The sequence below is a fragment of the Triticum urartu genome, chromosome 4A (genome assembly GCF_056163025.1).
Source record: "Triticum urartu cultivar PI428250 chromosome 4A, HENAU_Tu73, whole genome shotgun sequence".
NCBI lineage: Eukaryota > Viridiplantae > Streptophyta > Magnoliopsida > Poales > Poaceae > Triticum > Triticum urartu.
Window position 1 is genome coordinate 224,944,599 of NC_141876.1, and position 13,841 is coordinate 224,958,439.

The following is a 13,841-nucleotide window of genomic DNA, read 5'->3' on the forward strand; positions in this document are numbered from 1 at the left end:
TGTGGAGCCAGAGCAAGGCTAGGCAATCCTCAAAGACATCCATCAAGGCGAATGTGGCCATCACACGGCTTCAAGAGCACTCCTCGCCAAAGCTTTCCACCATGGTTTCTTCTGGCCGACTGCTCTTGAAAACGCCAAGTCTCTAGTCCAAAAATGCAAGGGGTGCCAGAAGTTCCGCTCTAAGCCTCATCAGCTGGCTTCGGCACTCAAAACAATTCCTATTGCCTGACACTTTGCTGTTTGGGGCCTGGACATGGTCGGACCATTCAAGACGGCGCGAGGTGATTTGACTCATTTACTTGTTGTAGTGAACAAGTTCACCAAATGGATAGAAGCAAAGCCAATCAGGAGTTTGAATGGTCCGACTGCTGTGACCTTCATCTCTGACATCACAATTCGGTAAGGCATACTGCACAACATCATCACCGACAACGGCACAAACTTTGTCAAGGGTGCCTTGGCTCATTTCTGCGCGACGCAGGGCATCCGACTGGACTAAGCGTCCGTTGCCCATCCGCAGTCCAACGGCCAAGTAGAGCGAGCAAATGGCCTAATCCTGTCCAGTATCAAGCCCCGGTTGGTCGAGCCTCTGGAGCGCTTGGCAGGCTGCTGGCTTGATGAGTTGCCAGCCGTCCTCTGGAGCCTGTGCACGAAAACAAACAAGTCAACCAGCTTCACGCCCTTCTTCCTCGTCTATGGTGCCGAAGCCGTCATCCCAACGGACATGGAGTTCGACTCCCCTCGAGTCACCATGTACACTGACGAGGAAGCAAAGGAAGCACGTCATGACGGCGTCGATCTGCTGGAAGAGGGCCGGCTATTGGCACTTAGCCGGTCCAGCATCTACCAGTAGAGCCTACGCCGATACTACAATCGGAAGGTCAAGCCGCGATCTTTCCAAGGAGACCTTGTGCTTTGGCTGATTCAGTGAACAGCTGGCCAGCACAAGCTCTCAGCACCTTGGGAAGGCCCCTTCATCGTCAGCAAGGTGTTGGGCAATGATTCCTACTACCTGATCGATGCTCAGAAGCCCCGAGCACGCAAAAGAGACGACTCCGGCAAGGAGACGAAGCGACCATGGAATGCAAATCTCCTCCGAAAATTTTATAGTTAATGCAGTATGTATCACGCTACCTTTTGTATTAAAGTACGAAGACTTCGGGCCCCTCGAGACAATCTCGGGGACTGCCTTCTTTTATCTATATGATAATGAGTTATGCCTATGAGTATGTTATTCTTTATCGCTTGGCACCCGGTTCGACTAGTCGGCCCGGGGACTTGCCGTCTTGAGCTATGAAACGACTTCCTGCAGCCAGACAAGTAGTGTGTGGCACTCAAGCCGTCTCCTGTTAGAAGCCGCAGATCGCAGAGCGACTGACTGGCAAGAAGGAGTAAGGTAGAATGGGTGTCCATATGAAAAATGGCTAAGGACTCAAAGCATGCACATAGCTTAAGCCGGTTTCCAGCCTTTTGCAACCGACTCTTGAGCAGCCGGCTCGCCATTTTCTAAATTAACTTGCTAAAAACTCTAAATGGCTAAGTACTTGCCTCCCAAAGAAGCCAAGTATTTGATCTAGCGGCAGCCCGCAGAGCGGCTGTCTGACTAGCCAAACGGCAACCAAGGGAAGGCAACAAAGGAAAATTCCAAAGAGCAATAAGCAAGAAGAGATAAAACGCGGATAAATATTTACATAGAAAGGCCCTTGGCCGAATCATCAAATAGGAGTTCTAGATACACCCACACCCAGTGGGTGGAATTGTGCAAAATAACAAGTTCGTTGAGACTACTAAGCAGGAAAAACAAAGATAAAGTGGCATCCTAGGAAGCCGCGGACGGACTCGGAGGACCAGAGGGGTCGGCGGTGCCAGTTGGCGGGGCAGTCGGCTGGTTGGTCTCCGCCTGATCACCCCTGGCGATAGCTGGCTCAGTTGTGCGCGGCTCATTGCTGGAGGCGCGGTCGGGCTGGGGCTGGCCATCTGCCTCGACCTCTGGCACCTCCTCCTCGTCTCCTTCCTCCTCCTCACCTTCCTCTTCGCCACTGGAGTCGATCACCTCCGCCGAGTCCTCGCCGTCGTCCGGGTTCAGCCCGAACCACTCCGGTGGTGCCTCCTCGCCGTTCTCAGCCTGCTCTGGGACAAAGACACTGGTGTCGGTGTACTCAGCGATCGATGCGGCGCACCTGATGAGATCGTCCTCGACCATTGCCAGCTCCGCCTGAGCTTCCAGCCAGAACATGGCTTACTGGGCTAAACTCAGCCCAGGATACCACACCTTGGCGAATTCCAAGGCCCGGCGGGCTCCAGCCCGGGTTGTAGAACCCTTCCAGGCCTCAAGACGGCCGGCTGCCACCTCCAACCACTCAGTAGTCTGACTGGGGGTACGTCGCGCCCGCATGTCCGGCCACAGGGCGGCAATCGCCTGGGCGCCAACACGTTGAAGCTGGTGCAGCATCCGGTGGGCTGGCCGATGATGGGCCTCAATGCTTAGAATCTGCTCGTTAAGAGTCCGGGGGGCGTCGGCGGCGACCTATGCGCCGTCCGCCCTCCGTGCTTCAGGATCAGCCTCGATGGCTTGATTGGCGGCATCAGAATGCACGGGGAAGAAGTCTGCTAAGGAAGAAGAGCAAAGAAACAAAGTTAAAAATTTAAGGCTGACTCGACTAGCAGTCGGCAGCCCGGAAAAGGAAACATGTGGAAGCTCACCATCGACAAGATCTTCGATTGCTTGGAAACTAGGAGGAGCGCTCGGATGCAAATTCAGTGAGAAGGGTGGTCTCCTTGTCCTCCGCCTCTTTCTGGGCCCTCTAGAGCAACTCCTTCTGCTCCACCAGCTGCGTAGCCAGCCGGTCGCGCTCCTCCGTTAGCCGGCCGCACTCCTCCTCCCTGACGCGCAGTGCGGTTTAGACTTCGCCCAGCTGCTGCTGAAGGGTGGCGTTGGCCTCTGAAAAAAAAGGGGGAGGAATGTCTGTCGTCAGCAAAGAAGAAAGGTCGCCGGGGAGATCCGGCCCGACTACTCAGCAGTCGGCCCGAATCTCGGGGACTACAACCCGAGGGTGCGCCAGCGCGCCCCCGCAGAGAAAGAAGAAAACTCACCCCGGCTGTCCGACAAGTCGGCGGTCCGCTTGGCCAGCTCCTCAACATTGGCGTTGAAGGAGGTCACATGAAGATTGTGGTAATCCTGCATCAAAATTTCAAGAAAAAAGCGTTGGTACTCGTAACTCGCCGATTAGAGTTCTGAGCCGACTGCTCAGCAGCCGGCCCGAAACTCGGGGACTACACCCAGTGGGTGCGCTGGTGCGCCCCCACAAAGAAAAAACAAGGAAGCAAAGCAAAGAAAGGATGCGTACCCGGATGGTCGTTCGTGACACCAGGTATGCCTTGGTGCACTCCTTGATGGCGTCGCCCTCAGCCTGGAGCTTGGCTTGGACGTCCAAGAGCGCCCGGTTCAACGGGCCCGTCCCGCCTCCCCGCACCCACCCGGTGGGCGCGGCGCTCAACACCTCGGTGTCCGAGATCGAGGAGCTCGCTGCGCCGGTATCCATAGGACGCTGCGCTGAGGCCACCTTCGCGACACGGCGGCGCCTCGGCGTACTGACCTCGAGGGACAGGCCCGTCGCCGCCGCGCCTCCTGTTGGCGGCACTGGCGGATCCGCCGGTTGTCCGCCTGGCGCGCCTCCGGAGGGTGGCGGTGGCGGCACAACGACCTCCGGCATAGCGGTGACATCGGCGTCCCTCTCCATGACCGGTTTCTCGTCGCCAGCTTCCCTAGTCTACGCCGAGAACTCCGGTGGCGGTGGTGCAGAGTTCAAGGGGACGACAAACACCGCCGACTGGCGGCGTGCGGCTTCCTCCGCGTGCTTCTTCTCCGCATCGGCGGCCTCGGCCTCCGCCAGCTTCTTCAGGACGGCAGCCTCCGCCTTGTCGGCTTCCGCCTTCTTCAGGCGGGCGACTTCCCGCTCCTCACGCGCCTCCCGCGCGTTCCGCTCCGTCGCCTCCCGGAGGTCGGCGGCGGGGTCAACCCGCCGGGTGGTGGAGGAGGTCTCCGCCGACTTCTCGACGGAGCTGGCGGCCGACTTCTCAAGAGAGAGAGGGGCCCTAAAGCCAGAAAAACAAAGTAAAGAAATTTCAGACAGACTCAATAAAGAAACACGAAGATACGAGGGGAGGTGGTGCTTACGCTGAAATAAGCTGCGGCGTCTTCACCACCTTGCGGAAGCGGTTTCCCTTTGCGGCCGCCTCGTCCTGCTTGGTCGCCATGGCTGAGCCCTTGGGCTTCTTCGGCCGGCTGCCAAAGAGGCTCGCCCCGTCCCTGCGCTTCTTGCCGCCTCCTTGTGCGTCCGGGGGAGCTGACGAGCCCGCGCCCGACTGGCCGGCTCCTAGCTGGTGGCGTGGGATGACCTCCTCGTCATCATCGGGCCAGTCCTCGAGACTGGCCCCAAGTGTCGGGCCACCTGCTGCGCCTCCTCCTCCCTCGGTGTCGTCCTCCAGGGCCGCCGCCCCCAGGTCGGTGTCGTCAACATCACTCTCCTTCCGGTCGGGGAGGAATTCGCGGTCCGGCCCCGCGGTGCCGGCTGCAGGCTGGAGAAGGGGGTTCTGACCAAAGCCGACTGATCAGATCGGACAAAATGGACTTGGCAACGAAGAAGTCAGAGAGAAAGAGAAAAAGAAAATGACTCACCGAAGGCGGAGGGGCGGCACGCGAATACGGCTCCTTGCCGAACTTCCACTCTTCGTTGAGGTCGCAGCTCGCAAGGTAGTTCACCATGTAGGCTACCTCCTCATGAGGCATCTCCTTGGTGCACATTCGGCTCGGGTCTCGGTGCCCGCTCATCTGGCAGATCATGTGGGGCGACTTCGGAGGGGCAGCACGCGGCGCGCCACGAAGGCGGCCAGCAAGTCCGGCCCTCCGACTGCGCCAGTACTCGAAGCCACGCAACGGCACCGGCTCCCGCAGGCGTCAACGTCTTGGCCCGGTGCGACCAGTTGGGTTGCCTCCCAGCCGGCCGGCCGGCTACGAAGGCTGGCAGGTTGATCCAATCGCCCTCCGCGGAGATGTTCTTCACGTAGAAGTACGATCACTGCCACATCTTCACCGATTTGATCATCCTGATGGAGGGAAACGGGTTGTCAGCCCCCGGCCTCCGCAAGGCGATGAACGCGCCGCACTGAGCCGGCACGCCCGTGGCCTGGGTGCCGAGCTTGGAGAAGAAGAACTCCCCCTAGAGCTCCATGGTGGGGAGAATGCCGATGAAGCCCTCGCATAGGGTGACGAAGGCGGACAGCAACACCACTGTGTTGGGGGTGAGGTGGTGAGGCTGGAGTCCGTAGAACTCAAGGAAGGAGCAGAAGAAGTTGCTCATCGGCAAGCCCAGGCCACGCAGGCAGTGCGAGCGGAAGACGACCCGCTCGCCCTCCTGCGGCACCAGCGAGATCTCTCCCCTCCGCGCGAGGCGGACCCTCACGAGGTCCTCGCCAGGCAGTCGACGCGTCTTGCGGAGGAAGTCGATGTGATCCTCGTGGACCTCCGAACCATCCCAGGTGCCAGAGTGCGCCGTCGTGGGTGTAACGGCGGAGGAAGAGCTCATCGTGAGCGGACCACCGCGACGTTCGACGAGGCTCAAGGAGCAGAGAGGGAGAAGAAGGAGAAGAAGCAGCGGGAGGTGGGACGCGCGTGCTCCACCGCTTCCCCTCCTCCCCCTACTTATAGCCTAGTGGGCTGCGAAGCCGAGGGGGCAATAGTGGGATTTACTGCGCCCACTACTCCACGCCCCCCCACGTTTGTCACGCAAAGTTACTGCGCGCAGTAATTCCGTGGGAACCTCAACCGCCCCCACGGCCGCAGCAGATCCACTTGCGCGCCGAGGCGTGGTAGTGGCAGGCCCGGCCTGCGGACGTGTCCCATCTCGCGGAGGGGTAGGCGGGCTGGCCCGGCCATTGGTTTCCACATGGCGGGCATGGAGTGGATGGCGGTCAGGAAGCTTAGCTCATACGCTATTGAGTTCCCGTCGGGGGATTCGAAAGCATTTTTGGACTAGTCAAAGTCAGGCGACTCCGACTCCTACCAATCGGCCCGACAGAAGTCAAATAAGGTCTCACCTCAAGCACTCGGAGAAAGAAACTGCTGAGGCTCCTCGGCTGATCGTCCGCAGTGCCTCACCAGCTTCGGGTACTACTGTCGGAGTAATGGGCCACGGGTAGGCTAACCCGAGGCCCAGAACCTTTCAAGACATCAGGGCTGACTGCGCCCCTCAGGACACCAGGATGGAGAGCCGCCATCCAGAAGCCGGCTAAAGGAGCAGCCGACAGCCCGCATGCGGCAGAGTCCTAGAGGCGAGGTCAAGACGGGCCAACTCCCGCCTGGCGGCTCCCAGAGAAGCCGGCCACGGGGAGTCGGCCCACGACACCAACAAAGCCCATGCCCACGTAAGGGAGGATGGGACGGGGAGTGGCAATAGTAAAGCCCACTCCCTCCCCTTTTTATGGGATGGCAAGGCCACAGTGCGTCGTACCAGTGGAGATCTCCGTCCGGCAGGGCTCTGTGGCCGTGCCATCCCTGACATCTGCAACAGTAGGCGGAGTCCTGCACCCACGATGGCCTGTCGGTACGGTCTACGGACGATGGGCCCTACCGGTCAGCAAGAGTCCAGAAGACGGCAAGAGCGCCACCAGTCGGACCCGAAAGGAGCCGTCCCCCGAAAGTCGGCCTGCCCCTCCCACGGGTCCCACGCGCCATTAACCAGACGAGGCTGGGAGTGGCTACAGTAATCGCCCGCCCGGTAGCAGGCCTGTAGCCACGACCACATGACCAAGCCTGCGTCATTAGAAGCACGGCTATAGTAATCGGCAGCTAGCAAGACCCGCAAGCGGCGGGTACGGCCTGTCGGCTCCGTACCAGACCAGTCGGTAGGGCCCACCAGCCGGCGGGCCCCGGCAGTCGGCAGAGAAGCTAGCGGGCGAAGGGACTGACGCCTGGGCCCTGCGCCCAGTCGGTTTACCATTGTACCCCCAGAGGGTAGACCTATATAAACCCCCCGGGGCACCCATGCAAAGGGTTCCGACCCATTAGAACTAGACCAGACCTTAGAGAAGGAAGAGAGCTGGCCTAGCCTCCTCCTGTCCACAGATACAGCTCAAGGAGCACTATTGTACTCAATTTTGCCTTAGTGATCATGCGGAGACCCCGCAGAGTAGGACTAGGGGTGTTATCTCCTAGGAGAGCCCCGAACCTGGGTAGAGTTCGCCGGCGTACATATCTACACCTCATCCCGTTTCCAGGCACCGGCGACGTTCTACTCGCCCCCATCATGATAAGCCATCCATTGGCATATGTCGCACCCAACCCCCAACATTTGGCTTGGCAAATAAAGTTGAATTTTGGCACAGGTCAATTATTTGGATGATATATCATGCCCAAAAACTTTGGGGGCAAATGGGCAAATATAAATAGCACTTGCTTCACAGTGTGCCATTTAGGACATAATAGGAAATGAATTTATTGAGCATGATGGGAAATATGGCCAATGAAATATTTTACCATATTTGAGGAAGATGTGACCCAAACAATTTATAAGAATTATTTGGGGATTTTTGGATTGGTAGAAATATGGGTTGCTTTACAACCTAGGGCAGACAGGGTTATTCCTTGAATAGGAAAAACGAATATTCCTGAGAAAAAGAAATTAGGGTTTGGTCAAGGAGTGAAGTGACATGATCTTGGAAAAGTTTTTAGGATGATGATCCCCTTGGGAGAGGAAATGAAGATGATTTCCCAGGTGACAAGGCCACAGAACCACTCCAAAAAGAAAAACAGAGCAAAAACCAGATAAATCAAAAGAAAAAGAAAGGGACAAAATCCAGGCTGTTACAACGGGCGGCGATTCTTCACAGGCATCGGGCCTTCTTCACAGCCTCTGGGCCTTTCTTCATAGGCTCTGGGCCTTTCTTCAAAGGCTCTGGGCCATGCTTCATGGGTAGAACCTCCGGAGGTCCTGGATGTTCCAGGCGTTCTGGACAGGTATCCTGTCCTGCGTCTCAAGGCGTGCGGCGCCAGGCCTGGAGACATGGATGACCCTAGACGGGCCCTCCCACATGGGTGAAAGCTTGTGCAACCCTTCCTTGGAGAGGACCCGCCTCAGGACGAGGTCACCCACCTCGAGCATCATGCAGCGGATGTTTCGGCAGTGGTATCGCCGCAGCGCCTGCTGGTACCTGGCCGCCCTCATTGCAGCTTCGCGACGAAGCTCCTCCCCAAGCACGAGGTCCATCCCCCGCATGGCATCCTGCTGCATTTCATGGAACGCCAAGACCCATGCGGAGCGATGCCTAACCTCGTGAGGAAGGACTGCTTCAGCTCCGTAGACAAGGAAGAACGGGGTCTCGCCCGTTGGTTTGGTGACGGTGGTGCGGATAGACCATAGCACGGACTGGAGCTCGTCGTGCCAGCCCCTGCCACAGGCCTCGGGCTTCTTCTTGAAGGTCCTGGTCTTGAGGCCTCTTAGGACCTCCGTGTTGGAGCGTTCGGCCTGACCATTGCTCCTTGGGTGCACCACCGAAGCGTAGCAGATCTGCGTTCCAAGGTTAGCACAGTACGTTTTGAAAAGGTTACAAGTGAACCGTGAGCCGTTATCTGTGATGATGCAGTTGGGGACCCCGAAGCGGCTCACGAGGCCCTTGATGAACTTGACAGCCGAGCCAGCTGGGATGGTACGGACAGCTTCCACTTCCGCCCACTTGGTGAACTTGTCGATGGCGATGTAGAGGTAATGGTAGCCCCCAGGCGCTTGAGGGAACGGGCCCAAGATGTCCGGCCCCCAGACCGCGAACGGCCATGTGAGCGAAATGGTCTGGAGGCCATGAGCCGGCTGATGAATTTGCTTGGCGTGGAACTGGCAGGCTTCGCAAGACTTCACCAGCTCAGTTGCGTCATTGAGCGTAGTGGGCCAGTAGAATCCACTGCGGAATACCTTCCCGATGAGGGTCCGTGATGACGAGTGGTGCCTGTAATCCCCACCATGTATGTCAGTTAGCATCTCCTTCCCCTGCTCCCTGGAAATGCAGCGCAGGGAAAAGTCGTTTGGCCGCTTCCTGTACAACTCACCATCCTGGATGCAGTATGTCGTGGCTTGCCGAACCACACGCTCTGCATCTTCCTCCTTCTCTGGCAGCACCCCTTGCATCAGATATTCCTTGAATTCCTTGGTCCAGCATCCCTCCTGAGGTTCGAGTGCCAAGAGCAAGCGAGCTCCTGAGGTCGGGCCGCAGGCCAGGGCTCCTGTGGCAGGAGGCTGTGGGAGCTGCTCCCGAGGCTGAGTAGTGCTTGAAGGTGGCGGTGTCGCCGATGGCTTGAAGAGCCGTTCCTCAAAGACACCGGGCTCTTATGGCTGCCGCTTAGATGCTCTCTTGGCGATGTCATCGGCTTCCTTATTGGTGCTCCAGGGCACGTGTTGCAACTCCAGGCCCGAGAACTGCTTCTCCATCTTGCGCACCTCCGCGAGGTATGCCTCCACATGCTCGTCCTTCGGCTCGTATACTTTGTTGGAGAAGTTGACGAGGAGCTGCGAGTCGCCTCTAACGGTAAGGCGCATCACCCCCAGAGCTGTCGCGGCCTTCAGGCCAGCAATGAGGCCTTCGTATTTCATGATGTTGTTGGAGACCTTCTCGCCCTGCTGAAAGCAGAGCTGCACGGCATAGTAGAGCTTATCCTTAGTGGGCGAGATGAGTACTGCTCCAGCCCCCGTGCCCTAGTGCGCGAAGGCGCCATCAAAGTACAGGACCCAACCATCTGGTGCCTCACTTCCTGGCGAGGTCGACCGGTCTTCACCTACTTCAAGTGTCAGGACATCCGTCCATTCCACCACAAAATCAGCGAGCGCGGCTCCCTTGATGACCCTGGTAGTGTTGAACTCTAACTGGAATGCTTGCAGCTCGATGTTCCACTCGGCAACCCTTCCAACAGAATTGGGACTCCTGAGCACCCTCTCTAATGGGTAGGCTGAGAAAACCTTGATGGGGTACCCCTGGAAGTAGTGTCGTAGCTTGCGCGAGACCACCAAGAGTGCAAGCAGAAGCTTCTGGGGCATGGGATATCGCGCCCTCGCATCTCACAACACGGTGCTGACGAAATACACCGGGTGTTCGACAAGGGCTGGTGTGGTGTCTGGGCTCGCATCTTGCGGAAGTTGAGACGCTTCGTGAGGTGATGGGGCTCCTGACGCCTGATCGTTTGCTGGATTTTTGGCGGTGTCATCCTGTCGAGCTTGGTCTTCTGTCAATGATGCCACGGCTCTTGCGGTGCCTTCCTGATCTTGCATCACCTCAGTTGTAGCCCGGCGCAGCGCGCCCTTGGTTTGGTGCTCCTCCTGAACCGCCACCAGTGCTACGCTGGCGGAGTACGGGGTAGCAGCGACGTAGAGCACTAGCGGCTTGAGGGGCCGTGGCGCCACCATCACCGGAGGGCTGGTCAGGTATCTCTTGAGGTCTTGAAAAGCTTGGTCAGCCTCTTGGGTCCACTCGAATGGGCCCTTGTTCGTCATCAGCTTGAAGAAGGGTAGGGCGCGTTCCCTTATCTTGGAGATGAAGCACCCCAATGCAGTTACCCGGCTAGCCAGCTTCTGCATCTCCATAAGTGTCTGTGGCGGGCTCATGTCCTCGATGGCCTTGATCTTCTCTGGATTCGCCTCGATACCTCTGTGGGACACGAGGAACCCCGCCAGCTTGCCGGAAGGGACGCCGAACACGCACTTCTCCGGGTTAAGCCGCAAGTTCACTTGGCGCAAGCTCGCGAAGGTCTCCTCCAAGTCTTGTATCAAGGTCCTCACCTCCCGAGACTTCATCACAATGTCGTCAACGTAGGCCTCTGTGTTTCTCCCGAGCTGCCACCCTAAGGCGATGTGCATCAGTCGCTGAAAGGTTGCGCGCGCGTTGCGCAATCCAAAAGGCATACAGGTGTAGCAGTACACCCCACACGGGGTCAGGAAGGTTGTCTTCTCCACATCTTCTACCGCCATCTTGATCTGGTGATATCTTGAGAACGCATCCAGGAAGCACAGCAGGTCGCACTCGGCGGTGGAGTCGGCGATCTGATCGATGCGCGGGAGCAGGAACGGATCTTGGGGGCACGCCTTGTTAAGGTTGGTGAAGTCAACGCACATCCGTTCCTTCCCGCCTTTCTTCAGTACTACGACGGGGTTCGTCAGCCATTCGGGATACCGAACCTCGCGAATGGCGCCCACCGCCTCCAACTTGCGAGTCTCTTGGACGATGAAGGCCTGCTTCTCAGTGGATTGTCGTCTCGCTCGCTGCTTCATGGGGCGTACATTGGGGCATACCCTTAAGTGATGCTGAATCACTTCCCTCGGAACCCCTACCAACTGATTGGGCTCCCACGCGAATATATTCTTGTTTGCGCGCAAGAACTTCACCAATGCTTCCTCTTGACCTTGATCGAGGCTCGCACCTATGGTAAAGGTGGCTCCTGAGGGACCGTCTCCGTTGACTGGCACATGCTTGGTTTCTGCCTTGTCTTGTGTGAACAACTGCTTCTTCTTGGTCGGTACGTCTCCCTTGGGCTCGGAGGTGCCCGCGTCGGCAGGCTGCGCCGCCGCGGAGGTTTTGAGGGCGAGCATGAGCGCTGCCAGAGCCTCCATGGCGTCCCCTTTGACCGTGAGGATGCCCGTGCTCCCAGGCATCTTCATGAGGTTGTAGGCCGGGTGAGTCGGTGCCATGAACTAGGCCAGGGTCGGGTACCCGAGAATGGCATTGTACGAGAGGCCGATGCGGGCGATGTCAAAGTCGACCAGCTCGGTGCGATAGTTTTCGCACGTGCCGAAGGTGACGGGAAGGCGGATCTATCCCAGAGAATAGGCAATGCCACCACCAACTCATGAGAAAGGCTTGCTGAGGCTGAGCCGCTCGAGCGGCACGTCAAGAAGGCTGAAGGCTTCCACAGAGAGCAAGTTGAGGCCGGCACCACCGTCGATGAGGGTCTTGGTAACAGCCATGTTGCAGATGGTGGGCGTGCAGAGCATTGGGAGCATGCCCGAGCCGGTGGTGGAGTCGGTGTGGTCCTCTAAGCCAAAGGTGAGGTCGGCCTCTGGCGCAGCCCCCGGGCGCTTGGAAGCGGCACCAATCTGGTGGAGGAACGGCTTGACGTGGAGATCTGAAGGCGGTGCTTGAGAGCCGCCTAGCAGGGCCGCAACTGCGTGGTGCGCCGGTACCGCGTAGCGAGCAGTGAAGAGGTCGCGGAGTTGCCCCCACGTTGCCACCGTGGATCCAGGGAGGCTGAGCAGCCAGGCGCGTGACTCGCCGGCGAGGGCCATGGGGAGCCAGTTGGCCATGTCCTTGTCGTCGCCCTCGGCCTCGAGGACGGCCTCCTCGTATGCCAATAGGAAGGTAGACGGGTCCGCCGCACCGTCGTAGCGCGACGGCATCTTCGACCTGAACTTGGGTGGCCATCGCACCTGCCGCAGGGCGGGGGCTATGGCTCGGAGCCCCCTGGCCCCGTTGTCAGCACCGGCCCTTGGAGTCGGTGGTGGGGCACCTGCCATGAGGGCGAAGTGCGGTGGCATGGAGCGCAGGCCGGTGGAGAGGAGCTACGACGCACCCCTACCTGGCGCGCCAAATGTCGAATCATGGGTTCTGGCAGACCCTTGAGGTTCGAACTCTGGGGTGCACGCGAAGTTCTTTCCCTCCTACCGATCTACGCCCTAGCTCGCTAAGGTCTCGCGGACGAACTCGACACACTCGCAACACAAAAGATGCAAGGTTTATACTGGTTCGGGCCACCGATGTGGTGTAATACCCAACTCCAGTGCAATGGTGGTGGATTGCCTCTTGGGCTGCTGATGAACAGTACAAGGGGAAGAACAGCCTCCTGAGGTTGAGGTGTTCTTGTGCTTGGTGTGCTAAGGGCTGGCCTTCTATCAGATCATATCTCCTTCCCTCCTCCCCTCTTTTGTGGTGGCTAGTCCTACTTATATAGGCCCTGGTCCTCTCCCCAAATATTGAGTGGGAAGGGAGCCAACAACGGCGGCCAATTTGAAAGGGGACAGCTAGTACAAGCTATCCTGACAAAAGGTGGTCTTCGCCTGCCAAAGGTTCTGGTGGTGACGCCGTCCTGGGCTCCAAGATGACCTCTGTCCTGCTGTCCTTCTGGTGTTGGTCTCGTTGCACCAATATGGAAACCTTTTCCTAATGCCTCGGTACTCCACGCATGCACTTGCCTCCTTAGCACCAAAGAGGAAACAAGGACGCTGCGAGCGTTGGCGCCCGCCTGGCGCCGATCGTCGTGGCTCATGTCACGAGAGCCTCGCGAGGTTCGCCCTGCCTTGATATCTCCTCTCCTCACGAGGCAGCCCGGTGAGGCCGCTCCTGAGGAGGTCTTGCGTCGTCCGCCTCGTGAGGCTTGGCCCCTCGCGAGGGTCTTGAATGCCTTGTTGATGATGATGGGTCGTACAGACTTGCCAGCACAGCCACGCCATGGGCCGCAGGCAGGCAAGTCTGGGGACCCCCGTTCCCAAAACGCCGGCAGAAGGTGACTCGTAGAATTATTCCCTTAAGTGGAAAAAAGAGTTACTTTTGGTAAGTAGATCATTTAAACTCTTCATAGCAGCTTGAGGAAATTCACAATTGATCGTTTGAAGGAATTATAAAGAATGGAAACTCGGTTTGGAAAGGAAACTATGGTTATAAAACAACTCGGCAAACGGAAAGCACATTCCAGATGATGCCGAGGATATAACCCAGCGACTGCGCGTGCTCTCAATAACCTGAGCATTTCCTTACTCATCAAGGTCTTACCAACATCTCTGCCCAGGATCCTGGCAACACACCATACTACCATG